Genomic DNA, 17500 nt, shown 5'->3' with positions numbered 1-17500 from the left:
TACCAGTGCCAACCCCTTATCCCGCGATGCGTCCGATACACAGATGGTTCCAAGGCGGCCGAGGAGCCTCACCGCATAGCAATCGGGGGTGCGAGGCGAGGGATGGGGCGGGAAGGCCCCAACGGCTAGACGGAAGAGGCTTCAGGGCCGCCTCGGAATGGTCCAAGCATCGGACGCGCTTGGGGCGACTACCAGTGACAACCCCTCATCCCGCGATGCGTCCGATACGAAGATGGTTCCAAGGCGGCCGAGGAGCCTCACCGCATAGCAATCGGGGTGCGAGGTGGGGGATGCGGCGAGATGGCCCCAACGGCTAGACGGAAGAGGCCACAGGGCCGCGTCGGAATAGTCCAAGCATCGGACGCGCTTGGGGCGACTACCAGTGACAACCCCTTATCCCGCGATGCGTCCGATACGAAGATAGTTCCAAGGCGGCCGAGGAGCCTCACCGCATAGCAATCCGGGTGCGAGGTGGGGGATGCGGCGAGATGGCCCCAACGGCTAGACGGAAGAGGCTGCAGGGCCGCCTCGGAATAGTCCAAGCATCGGACGCGCTTGGGGCGACTACCAGTGACAACCCCTTATCCCGCGATGCTTCCGATACGAAGACAGTTCCAAGGCGGCCGAGGAGCCTCACCGCATAGCAATGGGGGTGCGAGGTGAGGGATGCGGCGAGATGGCCCCAACGGCTAGACGGAAGAGGCCACAGGGCCGCCTCGGAATAGTCCAAGCATCGGACGCGCTTGGGGCGACTACCAGTGACAACCCCTTATCCCGCGATGCATCCGATACGAAGATAGTTCCCAGGCGGCCGAGGAGCCTCACCGCATAGCAATCGGGGTGCGAGGCGAGGGATGCGGCGAGATGGCCCCAAAGGGTAGACGGAAGAGGCTGCGGGGCCGCCTCGGAATAGTCCAAGCATCGAACGCGCTTGGGGCGACTACCACTGCCAACCCCTTATCCCGCGATGCGTCCGATACACAGATAGTTCCGAGGCGGCCGAGGAGCTGGGGGATGCGGCGAGATGGCCCCAACGGCTAGACGGAAGAGGCTGCAGGGCCGCCTCGGAATAGTCCAAGCATCGGACGCGCTTGGGGCGACTACCAGTGACAACCCCTTATCCCGCGATGCGTCCGATACACAGATAGTTCCGAGGCGGCCAAGGAGCCTCACCGCATAGCAATCGTGGTGCGAGGTGGGGGATGCAGCGAGATGGCCCCAACGGCTAGACGGAAGAGGCTGCAGGGCCGCCTCGGAATGGTCCAAGCATCGGACGCGCTTGGGGCGACTACCACTGCCAACCCCTTATCCCGCGATGCGTCCGATACACAGATAGTTCCAAGTCGGCCGAGGAGCCTCACCGAATAGCAATCGGGGTGCGAGGCGAGGGATGCGGCGAGAAAGCCCCAACGGCTAGAGGGAAGAGGCTTCAGGTCCGCCTCGGAATGGTCCAAGCATCGGACGCGCTTGGGGCGACTACCAGTGACAACCCCTTATCCCGCGACGCGTCCGATACACAGATAGTTCCAAGGCGGCCGAGGAGCCTCACCGCATAGCAATCGGGGTGCGAGGCGAGGGATGCGGCGAGAAGGACCCAACGGCTAGACGGAAGAGGCTTCAGGGCCGCCTCGGAATGGTCCAAGCATCGGACGCGCTTGGGGCGACTACCAGTGACAACCCCTTATCCCGCGACGCGTCCGATACACAGATAGTTCCAAGGCGGCCGAGGAGCCTCACCGCATAGCAATCGGGGTGCGAGGCGAGGGATGCGGCGAGAAGGACCCAACGGCTAGACGGAAGAGGCTTCAGGTCCGCCTCGGAATGGTCCAAGCATCGGACGCGCTTGGGGCGACTACCAGTGACAACCCCTTATCCCGCGACGCGTCCGATACACAGATAGTTCCAAGGCGGCCGAGGAGCCTCACCGCATAGCAATCGGGGTGCGAGGCGAGGGATGCGGCGAGAAGGACCCAACGGCTAGACGGAAGAGGCTTCAGGGCCGCCTCGGAATGGTCCAAGCATCGGACGCGCTTGGGGCGACTACCAGTGACAACCCCTTATCCCGCGATGCGTCCGATACACAGATAGTTCCAAGGCGGCCGAGGAGCCTCACCGCATAGCAATCGGGGTGCGAGGCGAGGGATGCGGCGAGAAGGACCCAACGGCTAGACGGAAGAGGCTTCAGGGCCGCCTCGGAATGGTCCAAGCATCGGACGCGCTTGGGGCGACTACCAGTGACAACCCCTTATCCCGCGACGCGTCCGATACACAGATAGTTCCAAGGCGGCCGAGGAGCCTCACCGCATAGCAATCGGGGTGCGAGGCGAGGGATGCGGCAAGAAGGACCCAACGGCTAGACGGAAGAGGCTTCAGGGCCGCCTCGGAATGGTCCAAGCATCGGACGCGCTTGGGGCGACTACCAGTGACAACCCCTTATCCCGCGACGCGTCCGATACACAGATAGTTCCAAGGCGGCCGAGGAGCCTCACCGCATAGCAATCGGGGTGCGAGGCGAGGGATGCGGCGAGAAGGACCCAACGGCTAGACGGAAGAGGCTTCAGGTCCGCCTCGGAATGGTCCAAGCATCGGACGCGCTTGGGGCGACTACCAGTGACAACCCCTTATCCCGCGACGCGTCCGATACACAGATAGTTCCAAGGCGGCCGAGGAGCCTCACCGCATAGCAATCGGGGTGCGAGGCGAGGGATGCGGCGAGAAGGACCCAACGGCTAGACGGAAGAGGCTTCAGGGCCGCCTCGGAATGGTCCAAGCATCGGACGCGCTTGGGGCGACTACCAGTGACAACCCCTTATCCCGCGACGCGTCCGATACACAGATAGTTCCAAGGCGGCCGAGGAGCCTCACCGCATAGCAATCGGGGTGCGAGGCGAGGGATGCGGCGAGAAGGACCCAACGGCTAGACGGAAGAGGCTTCAGGGCCGCCTCGGAATGGTCCAAGCATCGGACGCGCTTGGGGCGACTACCAGTGACAACCCCTTATCCCGCGATGCGTCCGATACACAGATAGTTCCAAGGCGGCCGAGGAGCCTCACCGCATAGCAATCGGGGTGCGAGGCGAGGGATGCGGCGAGAAGGACCCAACGGCTAGACGGAAGAGGCTTCAGGGCCGCCTCGGAATGGTCCAAGCATCGGACGCGCTTGGGGCGACTACCAGTGACAACCCCTTATCCCGCGACGCGTCCGATACACAGATAGTTCCAAGGCGGCCGAGGAGCCTCACCGCATAGCAATCGGGGTGCGAGGCGAGGGATGCGGCGAGAAGGACCCAACGGCTAGACGGAAGAGGCTTCAGGGCCGCCTCGGAATGGTCCAAGCATCGGACGCGCTTGGGGCGACTACCAGTGACAACCCCTTATCCCGCGACGCGTCCGATACACAGATAGTTCCAAGGCGGCCGAGGAGCCTCACCGCATAGCAATCGGGGTGCGAGGCGAGGGATGCGGCGAGAAGGACCCAACGGCTAGACGGAAGAGGCTTCAGGGCCGCCTCGGAATGGTCCAAGCATCGGACGCGCTTGGGGCGACTACCAGTGACAACCCCTTATCCCGCGACGCGTCCGATACACAGATAGTTCCAAGGCGGCCGAGGAGCCTCACCGCATAGCAATCGGGGTGCGAGGCGAGGGATGCGGCGAGAAGGACCCAACGGCTAGACGGAAGAGGCTTCAGGGCCGCCTGGGAATGGTCCATGCATCGCACGCGCTTGGGGCGACTACCAGTGACAACCCCTTATCCCGCGACGCGTCCGATACACAGATAGTTCCAAGGCGGCCGAGGAGCCTCACCGCATAGCAATCGGGGTGCGAGGCGAGGGATGCGGCGAGAAGGACCCAACGGCTAGACGGAAGAGGCTTCAGGGCCGCCTCGGAATGGTCCAAGCATCGGACGCGCTTGGGGCGACTACCAGTGACAACCCCTTATCCCGCGACGCGTCCGATACACAGATAGTTCCAAGGCGGCCGAGGAGCCTCACCGCATAGCAATCGGGGTGCGAGTCGAGGGATGCGGCGAGAAGGACCCAACGGCTAGACGGAAGAGGCTTCAGGGCCGCCTCGGAATGGTCCAAGCATCGGACGCGCTTGGGGCGACTACCAGTGACAACCCCTTATCCCGCGATGCGTCTGATACACAGATAGTTCCAAGGCGGCCGAGGAGCCTCACCGCATAGCAATCGGGGTGCGAGGCAAGGGATGCGGCGAGAAGGACCCAACGGCTAGACGGAAGAGGCTTCAGGGCCGCCTCGGAATGGTCCAAGCATCGGACGCGCTTGGGGCGACTACCGTTGCCAACCCCTTATCCCGCGATGCGTCTGATACACAGATAGTTCCGAGGCGGCCGAGGAGCCTCACCGCATAGCAATCGGGTTGCGAGGCAGATTATTGGGAAGGGAACCCCCTGGGATGCGGCTCAAGCAGTGCCCAAAGGGACTGGAATGCGGAATCACATCGAGAGACCCAAATGCTATACGAGGGCTCAAATCGAATTATCGATTTGGCCACGACATGGACGCATCGGAACGACTACCTTTGCCGAACCACTCGCAATTGCATCCATACCGAAACCAATAGACATTTCCGTTAGAGCCCTCGCATAGCATTCGGGAATCTCGCATGCCCCTCTAAATCGACCAATGCTGGCGCTCAACGAAAATCCGAGCGCTACCACCGTTCGAGCGCCAGCATTGGTCGAGTTAGAGGGGCACGGGGGAGAATGCTCCAGTCAACACCTCCCCTATATAAGTTATTTGTCCGATTCTCGCACAACCGTAGTCTGCCTCGTCGAATCAAACAACGGTCCCAGATTCCGACTTCCGTTCCGTAGAGACCCAAAAGCTAGATGGAGGCTCGCAAGAAAGAGAGTCGGCGCATAGCAATCGGGTTTCTCGAACGTTTAGGGACCGAGCTCACTTGCGGATAGGGCAAAATCCGCCAAGCAACCCAAAAGCTAGACGGGGGCTCGAATCGAATCGCCTAGGCGGCCACAACAACGACGTGTTGGATCGACTACCAGTGCCAAACCATTCAGCAAGACTAGTCTGTGTCGAGGCCGGATAGAGATTCTCAGAGAGCGCCCGTATAGCATTTAGGAGACCTGCCGCGTCCCTCACACTCGACAAATGGTGGTGCACGTTTATAAATCCGAGCGATCCCAACCCTTTCAAGCACCAACATCGGTCGAGATAGAGGGGCACGGAGGGGGCTGCGTGAGACAACACAGTCCCCTATATAAGTTATTTGTCCGATTCTCACACATCCGAAGAATGGTCATCAAATCGGACAACAGCCCAAACTTCCGACTTCCGTCCCAGAAAGCCCAAGAGCTATCTAAAACGTTCATGGCCGGAACTCGATCGCGGCTATACCAGTCCGCCAAGCAACCCAAAAGCTAGACTGGAGCTCTAGTCGAATCACCTCTGTGGCCATTGCAAGGACGTGTTGGAGCGACTACCATTGCCGAACCATTCCGCAGGTCGAGTCCATACCAAGGCCGCATAGAGATTCACGATGAGCTCCTGCATAGCAATCAGGAGACTTGCCGTGTCCATCACAATCGATAAATCCTGGTGCAAGATTTTTGCATCCGAGCGCTCCAACCAGTCGAGCACCAGCATCAATCGACATAAACGGGCACGGGGGGAGGATGCTCGAGAACACTACCTCCCCTATATAAGTTATTTGTCCGATTCTCAAGCAGCCGAAGTCTGGTCATCGAATCGGGTCAAAGACCACAACTTCCGACTTTACCCACAATGCAAGTCATCGAATCGAACATCGGCCCCCGAGTCGGACTCCATGCGTATGTCAGGTCATCGGACCCAAATTCCGCCTTCCTGCGCATGGCGGGCCATCAATATCAACTCGGTCATCGGACCCAAACTCCGCCTTTCTGCGCATGGCACGCCTTCAAATCGGTCATCGGACCCAAATTCCGCCTTCCTGTGCATGGCGGGCCATCAACATCAACTCGGTCATCGGACCCAAATTCCGCCTTTCTGCGCATGGCACGCCATCAACTCGGTCATCGGACCCAAATTCCGCCTTCCTGCGCATGGCAGGTCATCGGACACAAATTCAGACCTCGCCAATATGCCTACGTATCGAATCGGTCATTGGACCCAACTTCCGACTTCATCCATACTGTAGGGTCTTTGAGGTTGGCGCGGTGCGCTCAACCCGGGGAGTCGACCCATCGAAGCATACACCTCCCCTATATAAGCTATTTGTCCGATTCCCACACCTGTGTAGTTTGCACCTCTGACCAGGACATCGACCCCAACTTCCGAACTCGACTGCAACGACGGCACCAGCGCCTTGGTGCGCACCTTGCGACGCACAGTCCCAACATTCGCCTTCCTGCACATGGCAGGTCATCGGACCCAAATTCCGACCTCGCGAGTATGCCTACATATCGAATCGGTCATCGGACACAACTTCCGACTTCATCCATACCGTAGGGTCTTTGAGGTTGGCGCGGTGCGCTCAACCCGGGGAGTCGACCCAACGAAGCATACACCTCCCCTATATAAGCTATTTGTCCGATTCCCACACCTGTGTAGTTTGCACCTCCGATCAGGACATCGACCCCAACTTCCGAACTCGCCTGCAACGACCGAACCAGCGCCTTGGTGCGCACCTTGCAACGCACAGTGCCAACATTCGCCTTCCTGCACATGGCAGGTCATCGGACCCAAATTCCGACCTCGCGAGTATGCCTACATATCGAATCGGTCATCGGACCCAACTTCCGACTTCATCCATACCGTAGGGTCTTTGAGGTTGGCGCGGTGCGCTCAACCCGGGGAGTCGACCCAACGAAGCATACACCTCCCCTATATAAGCTATTTGTCCGATTCCCACACCTGTGTAGCTTGCACCTCCGATCAGGACATCGACCCCAACTTCCGAACTCGACTAAAAAGACCGCACCAGCACCTTGGTGTGCACCTTGCAACGCACAGTGCCAACATTCGCCTTCCTGCACATGGCAGGTCATCGGACCCAAATTCCGACCTCATGAGCATACCTACTAATCGAATCGGTCATCGGACCCAACTTCCGACTTCATCCATACCGTAGGGTCTTTGAGGTTGGCGCGGTGCGCTCAACCTGGGGAGTCGACCCATCGAAGCATACACCTCCCCTATATAAGCTATTTGTCCGATTCCGACACCTGTGTAGTTTGCACCTCCGCTCAGGACATCGACCCCAACTTCCGAACTCGCCTGCAACGACCGAACCAGCGCCTTGGTGCGCACCAAAAGTGCGCACTTTTGGAGGGCACTTTTGTGCGCTCCAAAGGTGCGCACTTTTGGAGGGCACTTTTGTGCGCTCCAAAGGTGCGCACTTTTGGAGGGCACTTTTTGGAGGGCACTTTTGTGCGCTCCAAAGGTGCGCACTTTTGGAGGGCACTTTTTGGAGGGCACTTTTCTGCGCTCCAAAGGTGCGCACTTTTGGAGGGCACTTTTTGGAGGGCACTTTTCTGCGCTCCAAAGGTGCGCACTTTTGGAGGGCACTTTTTGGAGGGCACTTTTCTGCGCTCCAAAGGTGCGCACTTTTGGAGGGCACTTTTTGGAGGGCACTTTTCTGCGCTCCAAAGGTGCGCACTTTTGGAGGGCACTTTTGTGCACTCCAAAGGTGCACACTTTTGGAGGGCACTTTTTGGAGGGCACTTTTCTGCACTCCAAAGGTGCGCACTTTTGGAGGGCACTTTTTGGAGGGCACTTTTGTGCGCTCCAAAGGTGCGCACTTTTGGAGGGCACTTTTTGGAGGGCACTTTTGTGCGCTCCAAAGGTGCGCACTTTTGGAGGGCACTTTTGTGCACTCCAAAGGTGCGCACTTTTGGAGGGCACTTTTCCTGCGCTCCAAAGGTGCACACCTAGGTGAGCACCTTCGACCACACCTTGTAGCACACCAAACTCTGACTTTCGACTTCATCCGCAATGCAGGGTCTTTGAGGTTGGCGCAATGCGCACAACCAGGGGAGTCGACCCATCAAACCCAACACCTCCCCTATATAAGCTATTTGTCTGATTCTCATACATGCGTAGCCTGCAGGAGCAATTAGGACATCGACCCCAACTTTCGGCTTCTAAACGAAAACAAGGTCTTTGAGGTTGGTGTAATGCGAACAACTAGGGGAGTCAACCCATCAAACCCAACACCTCCCCTATATAAGCTATTTGTCTGATTCTCATACATGTGTAGTCTACAGGAGCAATTAGGACATCGACCCCAACTTTTGACTTCTTAACGAAAACAAGGTCTTTGAGGTTGACGTAATGCGCACAACCAGGGGAGTCGACCCATCAAACCCAACACCTCCCCTATATAAGCTATTTGTCCGATTCTCATACATGTGTAGCCTACAGGAGCCATTAGGACATTGACCCCAACTTTTGACTTCTTAACGAAAACAAGGTCTTTGAGGTTGGCGTAATGCGCACAACCAAGGGAGTTGACCCATCAAACCCAACACCTCCCCTATATAAGCTATTTGTCTGATTCTCATACATGTGTAGCCTGCAACAACGATTAGGACATCCACCCCAACTTCTGAATTCGTCTGCGTTGACCGCACCAAAGGTGCACGCCTTGGTGCTCACCAAAATCCGACTTCCGACTTCTTCTGCTATGCGGGGTCTTTGAGGTTGGCGCAGTGCGCACAACCAGGGGAGTCAACCCACCGAATGCAACACCTCCCCTATATAAGCTATTTGTCTGATTCTCATACATGCGTAGACTGCAGCAATGATTAGGACATCCACCCCAACTTTTGACTTCTTAAACAAGACAGGGTCTTTGAAGTTGGTGCAGTGCACACAACCAGGGGAGTCGACCCATCAAACGCAACACCTCCCCTATATAAAGCTATTTGTCCGATTCTCATACGTGTAGTCTGCAGCAGCGATTAGGACATCGACCCCAACTTCCGAATTCGTTTGCATTGACCGCACCAAAGGTGCACGCCTTGGTGTGCACCTTGGAGTGCACTTTGGTGCTCACCTCGGTGCACACTTTGGTGTGCACCTCGGTGTGCACCAAAGGTGCGCACCTTGGAGCGCACCAAAGGTGTACACTTTGGAGCGCACCACATAGGGTCTTTGAGAGGTTGGCGCAGTGCGCACACCAAGGTGGGTGTTGAGGTGCGTGCCGAGGTGGGTGGGTGCTAGGGTGCGCTCCATGGTGGGTGCCAGGGTGGGTGCGTGCTAGGGTGGATTCCAAAGAGGGTCATAGGGTGGGTGCCAAGGTGGGTTGGTGATATAGTGGGTTCAAAGGTGGGTACTAGGGTGGGTTCCAAGGTGGGTCACAAGTTGGGTGCCAGGATGCGTGGGTGTTAGGTTGGGTGCCAAGGTGGGCTCCTGCGTGGGTGGGTGCTAGGGTGGGTTTCAAGGTGGACGCGAGGGCGGGTGCCAAGGTGGGTAACAAGTTGGGTGTTAGGATGGGTGAGTGCTAGAGTGGGTGCCAAGGTGGGTGGGTGCTAAGGTGGATGCCAAGGTGGTTCACAGGGTGGGTGGGTTCTAGGGTGAGTTCCAAGGTGGGTCACAGGTTTAGTGCTAGGGTGCGTGTCAAGGCGGGTGTCGAGGTGCCTGGGTGCTAGGGTGTGGATGCCAATGTGGGTCATAGGGTGGGTACTAGGGTGGGCTGCAATGTGGGTGCCAAGGTGGGTAACATGCTCGGTTGGTTCTAAATTGGGTGTCAGGGTGGGTGTGCACCCACCTTGCCCGAGGTGGGTGCCAAGGTGCCAGTGTGGGTGGGTGCTAAGGTGGATGCCAAGGTGGGTGAGAAGGTGGGTGATAGGTTGAGTGGTAGGATGGGTGGGTGCCAAGATGGGTCACAGGGTGGGTGCAAGGGTGGGTAGGTGCTAGGGTTGGTGTCAGGGTGGGTGGGTGCTAGGTTGGGTTCCAAGGTGGGTGCGAGGGTGAGTGTCAAGGTGGGTCACAGGTTAGGTGCTAGGATGGGTGAGTGCTAGGGTGCAAAGGTGCCAGGGTGGGTGCTAGGATGGGTCGATGCTAGGGTGAGTGGCAAGGTGGGTCCACAAGTGTCAAGGTGGGTGCCGAGGTGGGTGCCAACTTGGGTTCCAAGGTGGGTGCCAAGTGGGCGACTGCTATGGTGGATGCCAAGGTGGGTCACGGGGTGGGTGCCAAGTTGCTAGGTTGTGTTCCAAGGTGGGTGCCAACGTGGCTGCTAGGGTGCGTGGGTTAAAGGGTGTGTCACAACGTGGGTGCCAGGATGGGTGCGCACCCACACTGGCCAAGACGGGTGCAAGGTTGGGTTCCAAGCCCGGTCACAGGCTGGGTGCTAGGATGGGTGGGTGCCAAGGTGGGCACCAGGGTGGGTGCACCCACCCTGGCCAAGGTGGGTCACGGGGTGGGTCCTAGGGTGGGTAACGGGGTGGGTACTAAGGTGCGTGCCAAGGTGGGTCATGGGGTGGGTGCCAAGGTGGGCACCAGGGTGGGTGTGCACCAACCCTAGCCAGGGTAGGTCACGGGGTGGTTGTCGGGGTGGGCGTCAAGGAGCCAAGGTGGGTGGCAAGTAGCCAAGTTGCGTGCCAAGGTGGGTGTCGGGGTGGGTGCCAAGGATCCAAGGTGGGTGCCAAGGAACCAAGGTGGGTGTCTGGGTGGGTGCCGAGGTGGGAGCCAGGGTGGGTCCCAAGGTGAGTGCAAAGGTGGGTGCCAGGGTCAAGGTGAGTGCCAATGTGGGTTCCAAGGTGCCAGGGTCAGGGTGAGTGCCAATGTGGGTTCAAAGGTGCTAAGTTGGGTGCGAGGTTGGGTGCGAGGGTGGGTGGGTGCCAAGGTGTGCTAGGTGGAAGCCCGGGTGGGTCGGCATCCCATGGGTGTCGAGTTGGGTGCCTGATGGGTGCTTCTTGTCAAGTTTTAGTCGTCGGGACTCATTTCGAGCCTTAGAGGTCGTTTCTTGTCCGGTTGCCCTGTCTTCGACCTGGGAACCCAATTTTGGTCCTCGGGTCCCATTTTTTTTTGTCTCGCATCCCACTTTTGGCCTGTGGCCTTTTCGGGGTCGATTCTCGTTTTGGGCATCAGAGCATGTTTCTTCTCCTAAAACCCAATATTTGTTTATTAAGTCTCGGAACACATTTTTGTTCTCGTGGACCCATCATGGGTCTTGGAACGCATTTGTGGTCCTTGGGTCCCATTTTGCATCCCGAAACTTGTGTTTTGGTGCTTGATCCCTATTTTGGGTGCCCACCTTGCACCAAGTGCGCACCCGGGGCAAACCGAGCGCCTTGGTGCACCGGGGCAAGATCGAGCGTGCACCCGAGGCGCCCCGAACATGCACCAAGGTGCACTCGGCCCACATGTGAGCGCAGGTCGTTGCGCCCGAGGTGGTGTGTGGGCACCGCGTTGCAGACGGGACACTGCACGCACACGACGCCCCGTCCAGGTGCACGCACGTAGGCCGGGCCGGGTGCACACCCGACGCCCTAGCAAGGTGCGCGCACCCGGGCAGGGCTCACACTTGGCGAACGGGGCGCACTTCGCGAGGGAGGGTGTGCACCTCGACGGGGGTGGGTGGCCGGGGTGGATTCGCACGTGGGTCGCGGTTTGCTAAGTACACACTGCGACAAGCTCATAACGGGTGCGATCATACCAGCGTTAGTGCACCGGATCCCATCAGAACTCCGCAGTTAAGCGCGCTTGGGCCGGAGTAGTACTGGGATGGGTGACCTCCCGGGAAGTCCCGGTGTTGCACCCTTTTTTAGTTTTTCGCCGGGCGTCGCAATGCTATTTGAATAAACCTTTTGCCCGTTTGCGTTCTCGTCGGGGCCGGGCCGGGCCGGGGTGCGCTGCCCGCACTACCGCGCGCGCGGGGGCGACACCGAGCGCGCACCCGAGGCGCCCCGAGCACACAGGCCACGGTGCAACCCGGGCGTTGTGCGCGCACCCCGGTGCGCCCGAGGTGCTGCGCGCGCACCCAGGTGAAATCGGTGTGCACCTCGGCCAGTGCGCGCTCGGTCGAGTCGCGCACGTTGGCCAAGGTGCACGGTGATGTTTCTTACTCTAAGGTTCCGCACCAGACGCCCGGGACAGGTGAGCGAAGCTGGGCGGGGCCGGGTGCGCGGCCGGGGCAGGTGCACGCAGCTGGAGAGAGCTTTGGAGCACACCAGAGGTGCGCACCTTGGAGCACACTTCGGAGCGCACCAATGATGCGCTCCATTCAAAAGTTTCCTGAAAAGGCAAAAAAAGTTGAGATTATAGAATTTCCCACTTGAGAGATTGTAAAAAAAAAAAATTTAAAATGAAGGAAACGCGGGTGCCAAGGTGTGCGCGCCCGGGTGCGCAGCCCAGCCAAGGTGTGCGCACCAAGGCGCCCACCCTGGCGAAGGTGCACGCAAGGTGCGCACCCGAGGCAAACCGGACAATTAACCCAACTTTCGACTTCGCGCGCACCTGCGCACCTTGGAGCGCACTTCGGAGCGCTCCTTGTTGCGCACCAATCTTGGGCACCTCGGAGTGCACCATGGCGCCCACCAAGGTGCGCACCCGGGGCAAACCGAGCTCCGACTTCGTGCGCACCTTGGAGCGCACGAAAGGTGCGCACCATGGCGCCCACCAAGGTGCGCAGCCCAGCCAAGGCGTGCGCATCAAGGTGCGCACCCTGGCGAAGGTGCGCACCCGGGGCAAACCGAGCTCCGACTTCGTGCGCACCTTGGAGCGCACAAAGGGTGCGCAACCCAGCCAAGGTGTGCGCACCCCGGGCAAACCGAGCTCCGAATCGTGCGCACCTTGGAGCACACTTCGGAGCCCTCCTTGGTGCGCACCGATGTTGCGCACCTCGGAGCGCACCCGGGGAAAACAATGCAATTAACCCGACTTTCGACTTCGTGGGCACCTCGGAGCGCTCTCGGGTTCGCACCTCGGAGCACACCGAGGTGCGCACCTTTGATGCGCTGCCTTCACCAATTTCCAGAAAAGGCAAGAAAACATTGAGAAGGTGTGCGCACCGAGGTGCCCACCCTGGCGAAGGTGCACGCGAGGTGCGCACCCGGGGCAAACCGGGCTCCGACTTCGTGCACGCCATGCTGCGCACCTTGGAGGGCCATGGTGCGCACCTTGGAGCACACTTCGGAGCGCTCAATGGTGCCCAACCCAGCCAAGGTGCCCACCGCGGCGAAGGTGCACGCGAGGTGCGCACCCGGGGCAAACCGGGCTCCGACTTCGTGCACGCCGCACCTTGGAGCACACTTCGGAGCGCTCCTTGGTGCGCACCAGGGCGCGCAACCCAGCCGAGGTGCCCACCCCGGCGAAGGTGCACGCGGGGTGCGCACCCGAGGCAAACCGGGCTCCGACTTCGTGCACGCCATGGTGCCCACCGCGGCGAAGGTGCACGCGAGGTGCGCACCCGGGGCAAACCGGGCTCCGACTTCGTGCACGCCGCACCTTGGAGCACACTTCGGAGCGCTCCTTGGTGCGCACCAGGGCGCGCAACCCAGCCGAGGTGCCCACCCCGGCGAAGGTGCACGCGAGGTGCGCACCCGGGGCAAACCGGGCTCCGACTTCGTGCACGCCATGGTGCCCACCGCGGCGAAGGTGCACGCGAGGTGCGCACCCGGGGCAAACCGGGCTCCGACTTCGTGCACGCCGCACCTTGGAGCACACTTCGGAGCGCTCCTTGGTGCGCACCATGGTGCCCACCAGGGTGCGCAACCCCGCCGAAGGTGCACGCGAGGTGCGCACCCGGGGCAAACCGGGCTCCGACTTCGTGCACGCCGCACCTTGGAGCACACTTCGGAGCGCTCCTTGGTGCGCACCAGGGCGCGCAACCCCGCCGAAGGTGCACGCGAGGTGCGCACCCGGGGCAAACCGGGCTCCGACTTCGTGCACGCCATGGTGCGCACCAGGGTGCCCACCGCGGCGAAGGTGCGCACCCGGGGCAAACCGGGCTCCGACTTCGTGCACGCCGCACCTTGGAGCACACTTCGGAGCGCTCCTTGGTGCGCACCAGGGCGCGCAACCCAGCCGAGGTGCCCACCCCGGCGAAGGTGCACGCGAGGTGCGCACCCGGGGCAAACCGGGCTCCGACTTCGTGCACGCCATGGTGCCCACCGCGGCGAAGGTGCGCACCCGGGGCAAACCGGGCTAGGACTTCGTGCACGCCGCACCTTGGAGCACACTTCGGAGCGCTCCTTGGTGCGCACCATGGTGCCCACCAGGCCGCGCAACCCAGCCAAGGTGTGCGCACCAAGGTGCACGCGAGGTGCGCACCCGGGGCAAACCGGGGTCCGGCTTCGTGCACGCCGCACCTTGGAGCACACATCGGGGCGCTCCCGGGTTCGCACCGGCGTTGCGCACCGTGGTGGGCACCTCGGAGCGCACCGTGGTGGGCACCTCGGAGCACACCAAGGTGGGCAGCGAGGTGCGCACCTTTGATGCGATGCCTTCACTAATTTCCATAAAAGGCAAAAGAAAACGAGATTTTAAAATTTCCGTTTTGAAAGATAGTGAGAAAAAGGGAATGCTGGTGCCATCTTGAGCCCGCCCTGGTGCGCAGCCCAGCCAAGGTGTGCGCACCAAGGTGCCCACCCTGGCGAAGGTGCGCGCCCGGGCAATTAACCCAACTTCCAACTTCGCGCGCGCCAGGGTGGGAGCGCACCCAACAACCGGGCCTGGGAAGAGCCAATGCGAGAAACCCCACCAAACGCTCTGACAAAAAAAGAGGGGGCGCTCCAGTAACCCCGCTTCGGAGCGCACCCTGGGCAAACCCAGCCAGGGTGCCCACCCCGGCCAAGGTGCAGGCGAGGTGCGCACCCGGGGCAAACCGGGCTCCGACAACGTGCACGCCGCACCTTGGAGCACACTTCGTAGCGCTCCCGGGTGCGCACCTCAGAGCACACCAAGGTGGGCAGCGAGGTGCGCACCTTTGATGCGCTGCCTTCACTAATTTCCAGAAAAGGCAAAAAAAAGAGGAGATTTTAAAATTTCCGTTTTGAAAGATAGTGAAAAAAACGGAACGCGGGTGCCATCTTGAGCCCGCCCGGGTGCACAGCCCAGGTAAGGTGCCCACCCTGGCAAAGGTGCGCACCCGGGCAATTAACCCTACTTCCGACTTCGTGCGCGCCAGGGTGGCAACCGGGCCTGGGAAGAGCCAATGCGAGAAACCCCACCAAACGCTCCGACAAAAAAAGAGGCGGCGCTCCAATAACCCCGCTTCGGAGCGCAGCCGGGGCAAACCCAGCCAAGGTGCCCACCCTGACGAAGGTGCACGCGAGGTGCGCACCCGGGGCAAACCGGGCTCCGACAACGTGCACGCAGCACCTTGGAGCACACTTCGAAGCACTCCCGGGTGCCCACCGGCGTTGCGCACCGTGGTGGGCAGCGAGGTGCGCACCTTTGATGCGCTGCCTTCACTAATTTCCAGAAAAGGCAAAAAAAAATGAGATTTTAAAATTTCCGTTTTGAAAGATAGTGAAAAAAACGGAACGCGGGTGCCATCTTGAGCCCGCCCTGGTGCGCAGCCCAGGCAAGGCATGCGCACCAAGGTGCCCACCCGCGGTGCACGCCCGGGGCAAACCGGGCTCCGACTTCGTGCAGGCCGCACCTTGGAGCACACTTCGGAGCGCTCCTTGGTGCGCACCATGGTGCCCACCAGGGCGCACCCGGGGCAAACCGGGCTCCGACTTCGTGCACGCCGCACCTTGGAGCACACATCGGAGCGCTCCCAGGTTCGCACCAGCGTTGCGCACCTTTGATGCGCTGCCTTCACTAATTTCCAGAAAAGGCAAAAAAAAACGATATTTTAAAATTTCCGTTCTGAAAGATAGTGAAAAAAACGGAACGCGGGTGCCATCTTGAGCCCTTCCTGGTGCGCAGCCCAGGCAAGTTGTGCGCACCAAGGTGCCCACCCTGGCGGAGGTGCGCGCCCGGGGCAAACCGGGCTCCGACTTCGTGCACTGCATGGTGCCCACCAAGGCGCGCAACCCAGCCAAGGTGCCCACCGCAGCGAAGGTGCACGCGAGGTGCGCACCCGAGGTGCACACCCGGGGCAAACCGAGCTCCGACTTCGTGCACGCCGCACCTTGGAGCACACTTCAGAGCGCTCCTTGGTGCGCACCAGGGCGCGCAACCCAGCCAAGGTGCTCACCCCGGCGAAGGTGCACGCGAGGTGCGCACCCGGGGCAAGCCGGGCTCGGACTTCGTGCACGCCGCACCTTGGAGCACACATCGGAGCGCTCCCGGGTTCGCACCAGCATTGCGCACCTTTGATGCGCTGCCTTCACTAATTTCCAGAAAAGGCAAAAAAAAAAAAAAAACGAGATTTTAAAATTTCCGTTTTGAAAGATAGTGAAAAAAACGGAACGCGGGTGCCATCTTGAGCCCGCCCTGGTGTGCAGCCCAGGCAAGTTGTGCGCACCAAGGCACCCACCCTGGCCAAGGTGGGTCACGGGGTGGGTCCTAGGGTGGGTAACGGGGTGGGTACTAAGGTGCGTGCCAAGGTGGGTCATGGGGTGGGTGCCAAGGTGGGCACCAGGGTGGGTGTGCACCAACCCTAGCCAGGGTAGGTCACGGGGTGGTTGTCGGGGTGGGCGTCAAGGAGCCAAGGTGGGTGGCAAGTAGCCAAGTTGCGTGCCAAGGTGGGTGTCGGGGTGGGTGCCAAGGATCCAAGGTGGGTGCCAAGGAACCAAGGTGGGTGTCTGGGTGGGTGCCGAGGTGGGAGCCAGGGTGGGTCCCAAGGTGAGTGCAAAGGTGGGTGCCAGGGTCAAGGTGAGTGCCAATGTGGGTTCCAAGGTGCCAGGGTCAGGGTGAGTGCCAATGTGGGTTCAAAGGTGCTAAGTTGGGTGCGAGGTTGGGTGCGAGGGTGGGTGGGTGCCAAGGTGTGCTAGGTGGAAGCCCGGGTGGGTCGGCATCCCATGGGTGTCGAGTTGGGTGCCTGATGGGTGCTTCTTGTCAAGTTTTAGTCGTCGGGACTCATTTCGAGCCTTAGAGGTCGTTTCTTGTCCGGTTGCCCTGTCTTCGACCTGGGAACCCAATTTTGGTCCTCGGGTCCCATTTTTTTTTGTCTCGCATCCCACTTTTGGCCTGTGGCCTTTTCGGGGTCGATTCTCGTTTTGGGCATCAGAGCATGTTTCTTCTCCTAAAACCCAATATTTGTTTATTAAGTCTCGGAACACATTTTTGTTCTCGTGGACCCATCATGGGTCTTGGAACGCATTTGTGGTCCTTGGGTCCCATTTTGCATCCCGAAACTTGTGTTTTGGTGCTTGATCCCTATTTTGGGTGCCCACCTTGCACCAAGTGCGCACCCGGGGCAAACCGAGCGCCTTGGTGCACCGGGGCAAGATCGAGCGTGCACCCGAGGCGCCCCGAACATGCACCAAGGTGCACTCGGCCCACATGTGAGCGCAGGTCGTTGCGCCCGAGGTGGTGTGTGGGCACCGCGTTGCAGACGGGACACTGCACGCACACGACGCCCCGTCCAGGTGCACGCACGTAGGCCGGGCCGGGTGCACACCCGACGCCCTAGCAA

General features: G+C 60.3%; 1 non-coding gene across 1 annotated transcript; it reads left to right on the top strand.

Annotated features, from left to right (window-relative positions):
* Positions 1-11612: 11612 nt before the first annotated feature.
* LOC131870721 (5S ribosomal RNA) lies at positions 11613-11731 on the top strand. The gene has a single exon (XR_009369025.1). It is a non-coding gene; the product is annotated as a 5S ribosomal RNA (ribosomal RNA).
* The last annotated feature ends 5769 nt before the right edge of the window (positions 11732-17500 follow it).

The sequence above is a fragment of the Cryptomeria japonica genome, unplaced genomic scaffold (genome assembly GCF_030272615.1).
Source record: "Cryptomeria japonica unplaced genomic scaffold, Sugi_1.0 HiC_scaffold_344, whole genome shotgun sequence".
NCBI lineage: Eukaryota > Viridiplantae > Streptophyta > Pinopsida > Cupressales > Cupressaceae > Cryptomeria > Cryptomeria japonica.
Note: the sequence above shows the minus strand (reverse complement) of the source record. Positions and strands in the feature narration are given on the sequence as shown.